Source organism: Magnolia sinica, chromosome 11, assembly GCF_029962835.1.
Source record: "Magnolia sinica isolate HGM2019 chromosome 11, MsV1, whole genome shotgun sequence".
Taxonomy (NCBI): Eukaryota; Viridiplantae; Streptophyta; class Magnoliopsida; order Magnoliales; family Magnoliaceae; genus Magnolia; species Magnolia sinica.
This window is the reverse complement of record NC_080583.1, coordinates 78,630,202-78,644,925: the sequence shown is the minus strand read 5'-3', so window position 1 is coordinate 78,644,925 and position 14,724 is coordinate 78,630,202.

The following is a 14,724-nucleotide window of genomic DNA, read 5'->3' as shown; positions in this document are numbered from 1 at the left end:
CGCCCGCTCATATGGCCATGCACAACATGCCACATACATGTAGAGGTGAAATCCATTATGCAACTCCACCTTTTGAAGTGCTCCCGATCGACCTATATAAGTTACCGAGTCGTCGCACTTTCATGATTACTGTGCCCCCTTAAATACCTTAAAAGCACTATCAATACATGTGTACTTGCATCCTTCTGCCTCAAGTACACCAAGAGAAATCAGATTCTTCTTCAAATCAGGAATGTGCCTCACATCAGTCAAGGTACGCTCCACCCCATCAACCATCTTGATGCGCACCGAACCAACAACCACAACATTATAGGCACTATCATTGCCCATAAATACCTGTCCACCATCGCACTCCCTGTAGCTAGTGAACCAACTCCGATGAGGAGTCATGTGAAAAGATGTCCTCGTGTCTAGCATCCACTCGTCCTTACGATCGTCGTATGGTCGTCTGAGCGAAGACAGACAAAACATCACTATCATATCTACTCAATCCATCTAATGTGGCAGTATTGGCCTCCCTGTACGAAGCCTCAGAATCTTCCCTCTTCAATTTAGGATTTTCACAATCATTCATCACATGTCCTTCCTTTCCACAGTTCCAGCACTTTACATTTCCCTTACCCTTGCCCTTGGATTTGGATCTATAACCTGAAGAACATGTACCTTGTTCAAAATTCATACCCCTTGTAACCAGTGCATCAGAAGATATTCTCATGTCGACATTAAGCTTTCTTATAGCCTTCCCTTGAAGGGCTGAGATAATGGCGTCGAGACTCAAAATTTTATTCGTGGAACACATTGTGTCCTTGAATGACTCATAAGACGCCGGAAGAGAATTCAACAACATACATGCTTGTTCTTCATCTTTCATCACTTCCTCCATATCCAGCAATTTGCAAACCAATTTATTAAAGTTGCTGATGTGAGCCTCCAGATCTCCACCCTCTGCCATCTTGAAGTTATACCACTGACGCTTCAAGTGTAGGTGATTTTCAGAGAATTTTTTCGCATAAACATCCTTTAACTTCACCCATAACCTAACCGCACTTTTCTTCCTCATGATGTTGTAGACAACCTCATCCGTGAGACATAAACGGATCGATGATAAAGCCTTCTTATCAAGAGTATTCCAATCATCATCAGTCATAGTAGACTTTCGCTCCTCAAGAGCACCATCTTCGCCTTGCTTAATTAAGGAACTCATCATCTTGATCTTCCATAACTCAAAATTATTTTTCCCTGAGTACTTCTCAATCTCATACCTAGTACTTCCCATTATTACTAATCCCTCAGATTCAGATCTGTGCCCCAACGATTGCTCTGATACCACTTGTTGGGATTTTGGCCTGCGGAATCACACAGATCTAGATCTAGGATAGCAATCCAATGGCACCAAGCACACAAGAGAACACGCAGATTTAACGTGGAAAACCCTTGTGGGAAAAAACCACGGCACAAAGCGATAGAATTCTACTATGAAAGCATCAATTACAAAGAGAGGGGACTTATCCGATTCGAACAACCTCGAATCTCACCCTTGCTACACCCTTTGATAACCCAAGAATTTTTTAGGAACTCCTTTAGAAAGTCTTAGAATACTTTAGAATAGCCTTAGGGAACCTTATTTATAGTTTAGAAAACTCCACTTACGCACCTAGTCTAGAAAACTCCAGAAACCGCCTCAAATTTACGCAGACCACACTAGATCTGTGTAACCTCGACTAGTCGAGTCGAGGCCTCGACTGGTCGAGGGACCCCCTCGACCAGTCAAGCCATCCCCTCGACTGGTCGAGCATCACGGACACTCAAAATACAAGCTTGCTGGACTTTGAGTTTAGCGGGGCTCAAGTAGTCTAGCGGCCCACTCGACCGGTCAAGCCAGGCCCTCGACCGGTCGAGCTTGCCAAAACGGATTTAAGACATCTTTTCTGACAACACAGCAGTGAGTCGATAGAAGTTTTGAGTCGTGCCCCTAATGTTTTCTTTTTAGTGAAAATGACCTTACGAGTGGTTTTGATGACATATAAACATCAGGGAGGACTTCCAGAAGGCCTCAACGGTAGGCATTTCCCTCCCCCTCTGTTTTTCCTTCTGATAAGTTTTGGATCTACATCATTATTCGGTACATCCCAACATTTCAGGACATATAATCTCGTACCCATATGTAAATTTCTCTCAGCTCATCTAGAGGTGGGCATCGAGCCGAGTCGAGTCGAGGTGGGCCAAGCTTGGCTTGGCTTGTCCATGATGTACTCGAGTTCGAGCTCGAGCTCGAGCTTAGCCTCGAGCTCAACATTGAAGCTTGGCTTGTTTGCCAAAGTTGTCGAGTCGAGTTCGAGTCGAGCTAGTGGTTCGAGTCGAGTCGAGTTTACCTCGAATCGAGCTCGAGCTTGTTGGGTGAGAGAGTAATGGATTTTGTTCTTGATCCTCCTCCATTGATGAAAAATTCAAAAATCTTAAGAGAATCAAAGCAAAACCCGATGAAAAAACCAAACAAAGCTTCGAATCGGATGAGGAAACCTGTAAGAACCGATCTGTTCTTGATCTTCTTCCACCAGCAGAAATTCAAGTACTAGAAAAGAAACAGAGCAGAACACAGATCAGAAATCTAAGTAAAGAGCTCTAGTCAATCAGATCATTGGATTTCCTTGAAACTCTAACAAATCTAAGAAGAACCTATCTCGAATTTCTTGCGTTTCTCACCTAAGAAGTAGATCTCAAGAGATTGAAATCATACTATTGTAGAGCTGAAATGAAAACTGGTGGTGGTCGGGGCAGGCGCGCGGCTAGCAGTGGGCAGAGAAAGAGAATAAAGGGAAAGGGAAGGGGGTGCGTGCGGTCGGGTAGAGACTCTAGGGTTTGTTTTTTATTTTTTTATTTTTAAGTTTAAACTTAAAACTTATATATATATATATATATATAAAATATAATATTTAATATATTTATTAATCAAGCCGAGTTGAGCTCGAGTTCGAGCTTCGAGTCGAGTCGAGTTCAAGTCGAGTCGAGTTGAAATGCCCCCTGGTCGAGCTTGGCTTGAACTCAACTCGAGCTTCAAATAATTAGCTTGGCTTGGCTCGAATCGACCATTCAAGCTGAGTCAATCCGAGCTGACTCGAGCCGAGTCGAGCGAGCTTTTTTGGAAAATTAAGACAGCCCTACGTACATCACATGGGTCTCAAGACAGGATAGGGTAAATGGGGATTAACACGTTCAAGTCTTTTTGGTAAAAGTAAAATAAAATAAAATAAAATAAAGCAAGCAAACTGGTCCTAACGTGGGAAACGATTTAACATACATAATTCGTCCGCCCACTAAATCTTTTCTAAATCGTTCATTATTTCTTTGCCAATGTGGGGCCCACCGTTTGGCAAAGAAAGGGTGCTAATTTTGGGTGCACCTTGTTGGGTGGGATCCATCCAACGTTCTTCACCAAAGTGCCGTTCAACACTGATGCCGACAACCAGTACATATAAATGATGAGGCTACAGGAGTTGATGTGTAACATGCATGCATTCTACCCCATTGTGGGACAGGGCCCACTTTGATGTCCAGGTGAAATGCTCTCCATCGGTCAACTTCTCCAGCTAACGTTTGGATGAGAGCCCGGCATATGATAGGTGGTGTGCCTTTTCTTTTCTGTGGCACCCACCTAAATTATTTTGGTAGTGTCAAAGCTTTGTAGGACCCACAATAATATTTGTGTTTTATGCATGCCGTTCATCCATTTTCAGCTAATTTTAGGGCATGAGCGCAAAAATGATGCAAATCAGAAGTTCAAGTGGACCACACCACAAGAAATAATGGTGGTTGAATGCTTACGTTGACTTCTTTGAGCTACAAAATTTTTGAATCAAGCAGAAATTTGTATTTTCCCTTCATTCAAGTCTATGTGACCAACCATCAGGTTGGATGACGACTAAACTTTACTGTGGGCCCTGTGATAGTTTCATCTGTGGACACTATTCTCCCCACTGTTTTCTATTATATGGTCAACTAGAGCATTGGATCTGCCTTATTTTTAGGTTCATGCCCTAAAAACAGCTAGAAATATGGATACTTGGAAAAAACACATACATTGTTGTGTGGCCCACGAAGCATTGACACCAGCTAGCTGGCTGATGTTCAGGTCACCAGTCAAAACATATCCGTAGATTAAAGACCCGAGTGGGTCACATCACAAGAAACAGTGGGATAGAATGCCCGTGGATACCTTCTTGGGCCACACAACTTTTTTGATCAGGCTGATATGTGTTTCCGTTCATCCAAGTGGGTATCAACTCATGAGTGATGACATATAAACATTTGAAACCGAGGAACGATTTTAATGACGGGTGTTTTCAGAACGTGCAAAAACGCATGGATAGAAAGATGGTATGAGCGGAGAATGGGGGTCCTATGGGGATCCGGCGGAGAGTGACAACGTAGGTAAGAAAGGGGAATGGAAGGAGGTGCGACGCAAGACCCCTCAGGGAGAAAGCCGCCTGTTCGTTGGAAACGTGCCATTCTCCTCAACAACTGACGACATCAAAGCACGATTTGGGCAGTTCGGTGCCCTGGCTGACATCTACATTCCCTCCTTTCTAGCCTCCGGGAGAAGTAAGGGCTTTGCCTTTGTCACTTTCAAACGTTGGGAGGATGCGTGCACGGCGTTGGACCTCCTCAACAGCCGATTTCTGGGATGCCGGTGCATGATGATCAGTGAAGCAATCAACCGCCCTTCCAACGGCCAAACCGGCGGGGACAAGGGGAAACAAATCCATAAACCAGCTACGCAGGTAATCTTCCCACTCCCATCTTGCTTTCTCCAGGCCTCTGGTAGACGGGGTCATGGTGGCCCAAAATAGAACCAGCAGTAACTACAGAACTGACAGTCGATCCTTCACAGAGGCTACTTCTCTACCATCACCCCCTCCGTCTAACAACCACAATGTCGTCATCCCTAAATGGATTTCTGATAAAGGAAAAGCTGAATTCACTTATGCGCTTGTAGGTGAATCTCTAGATGCAACCATTACCCCCCAATCCCTGCACAAAAGGGATGGAGGCCTCCATGTTTAATGCCTCCCCTATGGAGATTTTTCAGATTGCAGATAAGGTGTTTGTTTTAAAGTTCTTCACCAGGGAAGCAATGCTGGCGGTCTCACGCGACAAGCTGCTCCTCTGAAAATTGGGCCTGGCCAACATTCGTTCTTGGGGTCCAGCTATGCAGGTCCGAGGCAGAGGAATCTGGATCCAAACTAAAGGGATCTCGTTGAACACGTGTGCAAACAAACGATCGGTCAAATAGCAAAAAAGGTCGGGGAAGTGTTGGAAATTGATCCATTGTCGTTGAAGGGCCAAAATAGGTGGTATGCCAGGGTCAAGATTTTGCCTCTTCAAGACATTGGTACGTGCAAGAAATTAAACATTATGGTGGAAGGAAGGTTTCATTTGGTCCTTGTGATGTTAGATCCTCATCAGGTGATGGAAATGGGTAACGATGGCTAGTAGGAAGGAACTAAGCAATGGGTCGTGAGGTCCTTTGGGAGGCAGCAATTTCCCGTTCAACTAATCCAGGACGCTAGCAATAGGGGAGAAGGCCCTCCAGCTGCTCGATCAAACACCTCACTGAACCATCCCATGACATAGGTAATTAATCAGGTTACTCAGAAGGAGTAATCGGCCTAGGCTAGTTAGCTGAAAGCTAATTTTGTTAATGTTGGACCTGCCCAAGCCCATCCTATATCCCATGTATAAGCTGATCGACTTCATGGAGTTAATGATGTTACTATTTCAGACATTCAGGGGATCTCAATTCTGACCCTCTATTCATGCCTAACTAACTTACACACCACACACACCATCAGTGGCCTAATCTTCTTCAGAGTGGAAGTCACCAGGTAGATTTGCAGGACCATTCTATCCCAGTTAGCCCTCCCAGTCAACTGCCCACCCTTAGGCCCCTAGTCAAAGCTACTCCTCGTCAACTCCCTGAACTTATGTCCAGCCCCTTTGAACCTCTGAGATCCACCAACCCATTCCTTAACTCCCCTCAACCTTCCACCACTCCATTCCCACCCAACGTGCCTTCGAATCTTTCCAGGCTCCATATTGATATAAATATCATGGATGATTGGGAGGGCTGGTTATCTGGAGTTCAACAATTGTTCAGGGAGGGGTCGGTGATGCAGAATTCCAAATCCCTTCCTCTCAGCCAGACAGGCCCAATATCATATAACAATGGAGAATTTGATCCTTAGAACAAAGGAGAATCGATCAAAGCCCACCACTTCTCGAGTGGAGCCTATGGTGCCGGCAATTGAGATTATCCATCGAGTTAACAGAGAATAGGGTCAGCTCGAGGTTTGCACAGTCACTCCCAGTTGGAGCATAGTTAGCAACTCCTGTCCTCAACCAACAGATCAGCCCATCCCAAATGGTCCATCCTTTGATGATAGAGGTATATCTTTGTGGGTTGATATTGATGTGAGGGTAGCTTCTGATGAATCCATCGAATCAGAACCATCCGAACTAGGTAGTAAAGCAGAAATTATCCCTGTCATTCCAACAGCGGTGGTCAAAAGAAAGGGCAGGCCAGTTACCTTTACGATTAAAAGGAAGAGTCAGAGATTAAGAAGCATTCGCAGAAGGGCCGAGAGAAATGGATGGGTTTCAGATGTTTAACATTCTTTCTTAGAACGTGCGAGGGGTAGGTAATGCTTAAACTACCCGCCATCTGAGGCAGTTGATCAAGAGGCATAAGGTTGCAGTTCTCATTCTCTAGGAACCGATGATCAGAGAAAATAAGAGAGATCGCGTGGCAGCGAAGTTGGGGTTCGGGTTCCATTTAATGGAAGAAGCCACAGCAGGAAGAATTTGGGTCCTAACCAATCAAGGTATTCATGTTCAAATAATCAATGCATCTAGGCAATGCATCACGTTATTGTTATCGAGTGGCAACTATCCTCCACTAATGATATCGGCCATTTATGCTAGCTGTGATAAGGAGCAGAGAAAGGTGTTGTGGGATGAGCTCAAAATGATTTCTAATATGGCCAATGGCCCATGGCTAGCCTACGGGGATTTTAACTTTACTATGTGCTTAGATAAGAGGTTGGGTGGTACCCCTTCATTCACAGCGTCGATGAGTGATTTTCAGGAGGCCATAAATGACTCTAGTTTGATTGATGCAAGATTTTCTGGATCTACCTTCACTTGGTGCAACAACAGATCTGGTAGGGGGTGAAGATGGGCCAGACTTGATCAGATGCTCGTCAATGCGAGGTGGATGAGCTCCCTCCTATTCTTTAAAGTTGACCAACTTACGCGGGCTTTTTTTGATCATTCTTCATTACTCATGAGTTTCAAGGATGCCACAACGGACTTCCCTCATCCCTTCCACTACCAACGCATGTGGACCACCCACGAGGACTTCAAAAGGGCTGTCAAGGAAGCCTGGGAGATAGAAGTGGCTGTAGCCCCCATGTTTAAAGTTCTGATTAAGATGAAGCATTTGAAAACGATCCTTAAAGATTGGAATAGGTCTACCTTCGGTGATGTGCACAATAATGTGTTGAAAGCGGAGGATGAGATGGCTAGAGCTAAAGCTTCCCTCCTTTCCTCTATGTCTGATGCTGGTATAGAAAGGCTGAATGTGGCTAAGGAGAACTACAGGTTAGCCTTACTCTAAGAGCTTTTTTGGAAATAGAAATCGAGAATCAAGTGGTTGCAGGAAGGGGACAAAAATACCAAGTTTTTCCATGACTCGGTGATGGATAAACGTAGACGGATGACTATCAATAGAATCAATACTTCGACTAGGGAATATGTGGATAACAGTGAACAAAATCAAAGCTGAGGTGGTCCTTTTCCTCTCACGATTACTCTCAGCTGAGACTTGCCAGACCTCGAATATGGTGGAAAATCTCATCCAGCACCTCCTATCGGATGATGATAATCTGTCCCTAATGCATCCTCCATCCCTTGAGGAAGTAAGATAGGTAGTCTTCTCCATTCCGCCTGATGCTGCTCCGGGCCCTGATGGTTTTGGGGGAGCTTTTTTCACCGGCTGTTGGGATATTGTGTGTCCAGATTTACATAGAGCTGCCACTTTCATGTTCAATGGGGGTGAAATTCCTAGAGCCTTTACCTCTAACCAGATATGCCTCATTCCCAAGTCTACAACCTCTATATCCTTTGATCAATTCAGGCCCATCAGTTTATGTAACTGTAGCTACAAGATCTTTTCTAAGTTAATTGCAGCCAGGTTGGCTACTGTCCTCCCCAAACTCATCTCCCCCGAACAGGGAGCCTTCATCCAAGGCCGGGCAATTGTGGAAAATGTGGCACTTGCCTGGGAAAATTTCAGGGAGATTAACAGAAAAATCCACAGGGGTAACATTGCCATTAAGTTTGACATGGAGAAAGCATATGACCGTGTTAATTGGGACTTTCTGAAGCTTGTTCTCCTCCGTCTTAGTTTTTCGCCTACCTGGGTAGCCATGGTGGAAAATTGTTGAAGCAACTGCTGGTTTTCTATTCTCATTAATGGATAGGCTCAGGGTTACTTCAAATCCTCTCGTGGGCTCAGGCAGGGAGATCCTATCTCCCCCAGCTTGTTCATTCTTTCCTCAGAAGTTTTCAGTAAGGGCATCAAAAATCTGTTCAACCAGGGCCTCTGTCAGCCTTTCAAGCTCAAATTGGGTTGTCCTCTCATTTCCCATCTGCTCTATGCAGATGATACTCTGATTTTTGCTAATGGGAGATCCTCCTCGTTATCAGCTATCAACGAGTTCGTGAGCGAGTATCAAAATAATTCGGGTCAAAAGATTAATCGGTCCAAGAGCTTCTTTTTCTATTCTTCCAAGCTGGCCAATCGTCTATGCTATAAGCATAGAAAACAATCCACTTCCATATTGAATACCTTCCAAGACCATTAAAAAAAGTGAGGTGGCCACCTTGATGTCCTTGTGAAATTCATGCTGCTCCACCATTTTTACAGCTTATTTAGGGCTGAGAGAAAAGGGTTATCATGGAAGCCTAGAAGATAAATGTTGTTGCTGCCCCTGTGTAGGTTGCTTGAATCAGGCCTGACCAATTTTTTTTTGGGGGAACGCGGAGGGTAAGAAGAAGAAGCACTAGATTAGATGGTCGAAGATGTGTTTCCCTATGCAAGAGGGAGGTATGGGCTTTAGAAGTATGGAGGACATTATGAAAGTTTCAGGACCAAAATGAGCAGAAACTTTCTAGAAGGGAGATCTCTGTGGGGGAGGCTCATGTCGTCTAAATACATCACCAAGCTCATCCACTCTAGGGGCACGAACTCAGCTGCTAATTCGACCATTTTGAAGGATGTGCTGAAGACGCTCCCGTTTGCGATGCTTCACTCGAAATGGCTTCTAGGTGAGGGTTGTGCAAATTTCTGGACCCAAAACTTGAGCGGGGAAGGCTTCCTAGCAGGTATGGTGGAAGGCCCCATTCTGAATCATCTAAGGGAAGCCTCGGTTAAGGATTTTTTTACCCCATCAGCCAGATTTTCTCTGCAAGAAATCAGTGACATCCTTCCAACATTTATTTGTCGTTGAGGGACAGCCCAGCCCCGCTGTCAGCAAGAGAGATAAGCTGAGTCGGACTCTTACATCACAGGTTGACTTCTTAGTTAAGTCTGCTTGGCAGGGGGTTTGCCGGCGAAGACAGAAGCCAGAGTGGGCGTGGTGGGCCTGAAATAATGCCCTTCCACCTAAAATTGGCATCTTCCTTTGGAATACCTTTATGTGCAAATTGTTGAGAGAAAAGATCTTGGGTGAGTCTCGCCTCGCGGTACGAATGCTGTAGCGCTGTCGATGGGACCTCGGTGCGAAGCCGTCCAGGTGCGCAGGTGGGGGATACCATTCATGCTTCATCAAGCATGCAGCCGGCTGCCCTCAGGGACCAAGATCTGGCTAATCAGGCCATCTCAGGGCTAATTGGCCGTCGTCGTCCCAGCGAGGTAGTGCTTCCCTACCTACGGGATTCACCATCACCCTCTCAATCGCAACAGTCTTCTGCCTGGTCCCAGTCGGATTCCCATCAGGCCCACATCCCCTTGCCGAGTCAGGTCGCCAGCATCCAAGCTAACAGGGGTAAGAACCTGTATCATTTGTTCTGCCTGAGGTCCGTTGCCATTGCTGTTTGGGCTCACCTCCACTGTATTTTTGATGTCCCTCTAATCCTATCCCACACTATTCAGCAGTGAGTCTCCTTTTGGTCTTCGAAAGCCTCCTCTTCATCGCGCCTCAAGCACTTGCTTGGGTTGACCCCTGCGCTCATTTCATGGGAGCTGTGGATTAGTCGTAACGCCTCACGCTTCGATGGGATTAGAATGTCGGCCCGTCAGGTTATTGCCAGGGTCATAGGCTGGTTGCGGGAAATTGGAAATTCGTTGCTTACCTCTATATCGCCTTCTTTTACAGAGTCAGCTTCAATCAACACTTTGCACCTTCGGACTGACAGAGTCACAACTAGCGACAAACCTCGTCTTGTCAAGTGGCTGCCACCCCCATTGGGGTGGATCAAACTGAATATTGACAGCTCTTCTCGAGGTAATCCAGGTGATAGCAGCGGAGGGGGAGTTTGTAAAGACTCCCAGGGCCGCTTCATTTTCGCTTTTCACAGGTGGTATGGGACCACTACAAACACGACGGCGGAGGCTCAAGCCATGTTGGATGGGATAATCCTTTGGAACCGCCTAGGCCTCTCGAACATCGTAGTTGAATCGGACTCGAAGATCGTTGTGGAAGCTGCAACCAACCCTGCTAGCCATTGTCCATGGAACATTTCATATCATATGGGGACCATCCACCATTTCAGCCATGTTATGGCCCTTTCCTTCTCGCATATCTACCGTGAAGGGAATGTCGTGGCAGACGCGCTAGCCAGAGCAGCCTCTGAAGGATGCGCTAACTCTCTTTACCTCTCTACCTCGGAGCTGCCAAGGTGCATTAGGGGCTGCTTAGTCCCAGATAGGCCAGCCTGGGAAACCTGAGACTTTGAGAGCGGGCGGTTCTAGTCTCCCTGGCCGTCCCTCTCTTGGTGTCCCCTGTGTGTCTCGTTTCTCGTTTGTCTAGTCTGTATGTGAGTATATGATAGGCAGCCTCCCAAGATTTTTGTGGGAGGAGGTCCGAAGGGCTGTACAGGTTTTTGGTGATATTAATAGATCGATGGCATTGCCTTTTGCTTTAAAAAAAAACAGGTCTTGTTATGGTACTAATCCCCACTGTTACCTATGGTATGGCCCACTTGAGTTTTGGATCTACTCGTATCCTAGTATTAACTGGCAAAATAGTTCCTCTGCGTTGATTTAACACTAACATGATGGTGGCCCTAGACCTTTGGGTTACTGGAAAACTCGCGTCCCACTGACATGTTAGGTGCGATTTTTGGCCCAGGTCCTATCAAAAGCCCAATCATCCATTATTAAAGGGGAATTAGTTGATACTCTGGAAGAGTATGATGGTTAACATAGGCATTTAAAGAAATGGGACACGTGTCATTAAACTTCAATCCATCATGGAATTAATTTTTTTTTTAATAATCCGTATAATTAATTTAAGGCCGCATGTACAAACTCAGTGCACGGTAGGGAGGTTCCCATGAATCAAATGTGTACTATTAATTTATAATTTGAGAGATGACCCTTAAAATAGGAAGCAGATTGTGTCCTACCCAACCGGGAATGGTCAGATCTGTGTATCAGTTTATCAACCCTGTCCATCACCTTTCTGAAATCATTTGAGGCAGATCTAACGCTCAAGTAGACCAGACCAAATAATAATCTTGGATTGCATTAAATTACTATTTGGTGTGGTCCACTTGAGTGTTAGATCTACCTCATTTTTGGCCTCATACCTTAAAATGATATGAGAAAAGAGATAGATGGCGGGGATAAACGGTGGACCCCACAGATCTGCCCATCCTGGCTAGAGATGGGCGGGGTTAGGACGCAATTTGGCTCCTCAAAACAGAATAGTGTCAGATCGGATTCATTCATTGAGCAGGGGTAAGTGTGGGCTACAATCCTCTATAACACCTGCTTTACGTGGTGCCTAATACAACTGAGTTTGTGAGGCCAACCATGTTGAATATGTAAAATCTACCCGTTTATAAGGATCACACAGGCCTCAGATGGACCATGGCTAGGAATAATGGGGATGAAATGCCAACTATAGGCCTGTGTGCAAGGTTATTATGGTATCCTTCATCAAATCCATTAATCAGGTGTAAATTAGGAGGAAGAAGAGAATATACAAATATCACCCTGATCCGACACTCATGCAATCCGTGCCTGGTTAGCTTAGTGGTTTTGGGGGCAATTTTACGTTACTCACATTTTTGTGACCTGGATGAGTTTCTAACCGATCTTATCTTGTAAATGCATGGTCTAAATAACCATCATCACCTGAGTGCATGGACATAATAAATTTAACATATACAATGTGGTAGGCCCCACCGAGCTGGGTTGTAAATGATTGGCATTAGTTAGTGTGAGCACACCCCAACACAAAAATCAACCCATTACACTGTTAGTCAGGAGATGTCATGTCAGTAGTCTCCTACGTCTGCCCACCTCCCTCCTTGAGTACCTGCGGACATACGCATTTTCGGGTGTTTATGAATCCTAATTTCCTTATGTTTTTTTTTTTTTTTTTTTTTTTGAAGTGCACTCTCTTATGAAAGAGGGAGGTAGAAATGTATTCTATTAATACAGCTTCTTTTGTAATATTTTTGGTGTTGAAGTTTTTGTACCGGTGGGAAAGGTAAGCCATATGACTTGACTTTTGAGTTGGCATCACCAAGTACTGTGGGTCCCATCATGAGGTATGTGTTATATCCAAAACCGTCTGTCCATTTGATGAGCTTCTCATAAGGCTAGAGCCAAAAAATAAGATGGATCCAAAGAGCAAGTGGACCACACTGGAAAAAGCAGTGAGGGATTGAACGTCTACTGTTGAAACCCTTTTAGGGATCACATAAGTTTTAGATCAATATGATATTTGTTTTTCCTCTTCATCTAGGTTTGTATTACCTTATGTACAGGTTAGATGGGAAACAAACATTATAGTGGGCCCTACAAATGTTACGGAATAATTGTCCCCACTACTATTTGTGTTGTGGTCCACTTGAGTTTCGGATATGACTCATTTTTTAGTTCATGCTCTAAAATGATCTCTTCAAATGGATGAACAGTGGATATAATAAATTCATCATTGTGGGACCCATGTAACTTTGATCTCATTTGAATTGTTCATACAACTTGGGGCTTGAGGAGCGTCTTCACACGACATGTACCCACACTAGTCAGGCCCGTGCTGTGTGGTACACCAGCTAATCTACTTCCCGATGAAGCTGTGTGGATCCCACATATCAATTGCCAAAAGATTTTTGTGGATTTTTTTCATGCTCAAATCAAATCAGTGGAAACCCACCCTGCATGCGAGGAACATTACACATTGTTTGGCCGTGAGGATTGGCTAGAGCTGGGCATGAGTTGAGTCGGACCGAGTTAAGGTTGACCCGATTCGATTGGATTTTAAAACAGACTTAACCCGAACTCAACCTAACTCGGCACCGAGTACAGCATGCTTCACCTGATCAAAGTCCAAGTTTAGCCTAGACGAATCCAGACTAAGTTCAACCTGGTCACAGGTGCTGAGTCGAGTTACATACAACAAGTAACCACAGGCTGAAATCACAACCCAAAGCCTATATGCACTTGCCGATTTGGGTTTACATATGTGTGTACAAGTCTGATTTCGGATTGAGCGGAGTCAGTACCGAGTTGGATTTCAGGTCAAGTTGAGTTGAGTTACTAGGTGACCTGAGCATGACACAGTTTGAGTTCAGATTAGACAAAGTCCACTCAATTTGGATCGACTCACCCACTCGGTTCGGATCCAATAGGGACTGAATGAGCGTGCCTAGTCGAGTCATCCCATGCCCACTTCCATGTGTGACAGAGATCCCTATGCATGAAGAAAAAAAAAAAAAAAACTACATTAACGACTGTTATTGGGCTTTGTTTGTGCATTTTGCTAAACCTATTTTTTTACCTTTTTTTTTTCTGATGTTGTTTCATTGTTTATAAACCAAGGGAAGGACAGGGATTGCGTACTGGCACTCAGTAGCCACGTGGCTACTGGACGGTTCTACTATATATATATATATATACATACCGTCCATCCTATTTGGGTCGTTAATTTAGGTCATGAACCTAAACATGAGGCAGATTCATATCTCAAGTTGAACACACAACACGAAAACAGTGGTGATTGAATGCTTACGGTTGAAAACTTCCTAATGCCTACTGTAATATTTATTAGTCATACAATCAATTGATTAGGTCACAAAGATCTGAATGGAAGGAAAAAGAATATCAGCTTGATCCAAAACTTTTGTGACCCTAAAGAATTTTTTAACAATGGTCCTTCAATCACCCCTGTTTCCTGTAGTGTGGTCCACCTGAAATTTTGATTTGCATCATTTTTGAGCTCATGCCCTTAAATGATCGGAAAAATGGATGTACGGCGTGGATAAAAGGCATACATCATATTGGGGCTACAAAATACCCTCCATTAGCGAGTCGTGGTAGGCAAACCGCGTGGCAAAAGGAAAAGGATTGGCTCCTCCTCCCGCCTGAGGTGGGCATCAAGTCGGTCGGACTGGATTGGTACAGATCGAGTCGACCCGAGACTTTCAATACATAAT